The 2,500-nt window shown below is 81.2% G+C and overlaps 1 non-coding gene across 1 annotated transcript; it reads right to left on the bottom strand.

The window, feature by feature from the left end:
• Positions 1 to 433: 433 nt before the first annotated feature.
• Positions 434 to 586, bottom strand: LOC132321894 (5.8S ribosomal RNA). Its single transcript, XR_009484961.1, has one exon. It is a non-coding gene; the product is annotated as a 5.8S ribosomal RNA (ribosomal RNA).
• Between the last annotated feature and the right edge of the window lie 1,914 nt (positions 587 to 2,500).

The raw sequence follows: 2,500 nt of genomic DNA, 5'->3' as shown, positions 1-2,500 counted from the left end.
CCCCCCGCCTCCCCGGCGCGCACGCGCGCGCGGGCGGCAGCACGGCACGGCACCGCCGCGGCACCCACCCGCAGACAGCCGCCCGCGCGGGACGCCGGGGGTGGGCGAGAGGACCGCGCCTCCGCCCCCCCCTCGCTCGCTCTTCCCCACCGCCGCGACCGGGCCCGGCCGGCCCGACGCACCCTGGCGGCCCCCGGCGGGACGAGCTCCGCCCAGCGGGCGCTCCGGGAGCGGGGAGCTTCGGAGCGCTCCCCGAGTCTCCACTTAGGGGGACGAAGGCCCGCGCGGCCGACCGCGGCGCCGGGAGGCGGGCAAACCGCTCTCCGGCCCGGGGCCGCCGCACGCGGGGCCTGCGAGGCACCCCAGCCGCGCCGCTGCGGCCCGCCGCCCCGGACGAGGGCGGCGGCGGCGCAGCCGGCGATTGATCGTCAAGCGACGCTCAGACAGGCGTAGCCCCGGGAGGAACCCGGGGCCGCAAGTGCGTTCGAAGTGTCGATGATCAATGTGTCCTGCAATTCACATTAATTCTCGCAGCTAGCTGCGTTCTTCATCGACGCACGAGCCGAGTGATCCACCGCTAAGAGTTGTCTGCCTTTCGGCACCGCCCCGCGCGCGCGGGGGGGCCGGGACCGCGCGCCAAACGCGGCCCCTTTCTCCTCGCTGAGGGAGGCCCACCGCCCGCCCGCCCGCCCCCGCCCGCCCGCGCGGAGGGGACGCCACGCGGCGCGACGGAGAGGCCTCGCGCCTCGGCTCACCGTACCGGAGCACACACACGACACGGGACGGGACGGCGGGGGCAACGAAGCCCCGCCAACGGCGAGGGCGGGGAGCCCGCGCTCCCGGCCGACGACCTGGCAAACACGCACCTCGCTCGCTTCCGAGGCAGACCAGGCGCCCGGGCTCGGCCCGGCCCCCGCAGGGCCTCCCCCCGCACGGAGGCAGCGGCGCACGCCCGGCCGCGCCGCCCGGCCGCCTGCCTGCCTCGCTCGGCACACGGACGGCCGCTGCTGCGCCTGCTGCTGCTGCAGCAAGCTGCCGGGCAGCGGCGGGGCGCCCCGCCGGCCCCGCGCGCGCCTCCGCGCAGGCTGCTAACGCCGCGCTACGACAGCCCGCCGGCTCCGCCGGCGGCTCCGCGGCCCCGCCGGAGGCGGCGAGCGCCAGGGCCCGAGCCAGCGCGGCGACGCCGCGGCCCGCGGCCCACCGGACGGCGCCCACCCGCCGCGCCCAAACGGCTGCCCCTCCCGGCACCGCCGCCGCCGCTTCCCGCCTCCGGCCCTTCCGCCGGCACGCGCCAGGGCGGAAGGCAGACGGCGCGCTAAGCCGGGGGCGCCGCCCGCTCTCCCCGTTTCCACGCGGAGACCGGGAGTGGGACGCCCCCGGCCGCACGCCCGCCCGCCCACCCGCCCGGCGCGGCCGGGGAAGGGCGAAGGGGGGGGAGCGGCGGGCAGGGCCCGGGCCGGGGGAGCCGCGGCGGGCGGCGGGCGCTTGCCCGGCCGACCGGCGGGCCGAGCGGCACCGACGCCGCTCGGCCGGCTTGCCGCCCCCCCCCCCCCCGCCGCCGGCGGGAGGCCGCCGAGCGGCTCGCCGGGGCGGAGAGGGAGCGGGGGCGCGGCGCGGCGCAGCGCCGCGACGGAGGCGCGGCGGCCCGGCGGCCGCCCGGCGGGCCCCCACCGCGGGGACTCGCCCGTCTCGAGGCAGGCAGGCAGGCCGGCCGGCCCAAGGGCCGACCGCGCGCCGCGGTCTCTCTGCCGAGACCGGACCGCGGAGAGGGGGGGGCAGTGGGACCCCCTCCCCAGCACGGCGGCTCGCCGCGGGACGAGCACGGGCGGCGCGCACCAGCCAGGGGCTTACGGGGAGCAACTCCCGCCCCTTCCAGGCCACCGCCCGGCCCGCCCCCCGCGGCGCTCGCATCGAGCCGCCCGAGTCTTTAAACCTCCGCCCGGCCTCTCCGCGGCCTTCGGCCCCCGGCCCCACCGAGGGAGGGCCGCGGAAGCGCGGACGCTAGGTACCTGGCCCTGGGGTGAGGGAAACGACCTGCAGGCCCCGCGGGGGTGCCTCCCCCGCTGCCGCCCTCGGGAGAGCGTCCGCCCGCGGGGGCGCGCCCGGCATCCGCCGCCACCACCACCCCCTCCTCCTTCCCGGGGCCCGGGGTTTCCCTCAGTTAGCCCGGCGCTGCGCCCAAGGAGGAGAGCCGTGGCTCGGGCCGCCCGCCGGCGCGGGACGGGAACCCGGCGGAGCCTCGCCCGCCGAACGCGGCGTCGGCAGCGGACACCCCCCCCCCACCCCTCCACCACGCACCGGCCCGCCCCGCTCCCGGTAGACCGGGGAGGGGGAGGTGCGGGGGAAAGGGGGGGGGAAGAACACCGCCACCGCGCCCCGTCCGGCGCCGCGCGCGCGCGCGCCGGCCCGGAACGCCCGGAGGCCTCGCCCTGCGCGGAGCGCGGGAGCCAGGCTCGGGCCAACTCGGGCCACGCGCGCGCGCGCGGCTTCCCCGACGGCC

The sequence above is a fragment of the Gavia stellata genome, unplaced genomic scaffold, assembly GCF_030936135.1.
Source record: "Gavia stellata isolate bGavSte3 unplaced genomic scaffold, bGavSte3.hap2 HAP2_SCAFFOLD_141, whole genome shotgun sequence".
NCBI classification, from domain to species: Eukaryota; Metazoa; Chordata; class Aves; order Gaviiformes; family Gaviidae; genus Gavia; species Gavia stellata.
The sequence above is the reverse complement of the archived record's forward strand: the minus strand, read 5'-3'. Positions and strand labels throughout refer to the sequence as shown.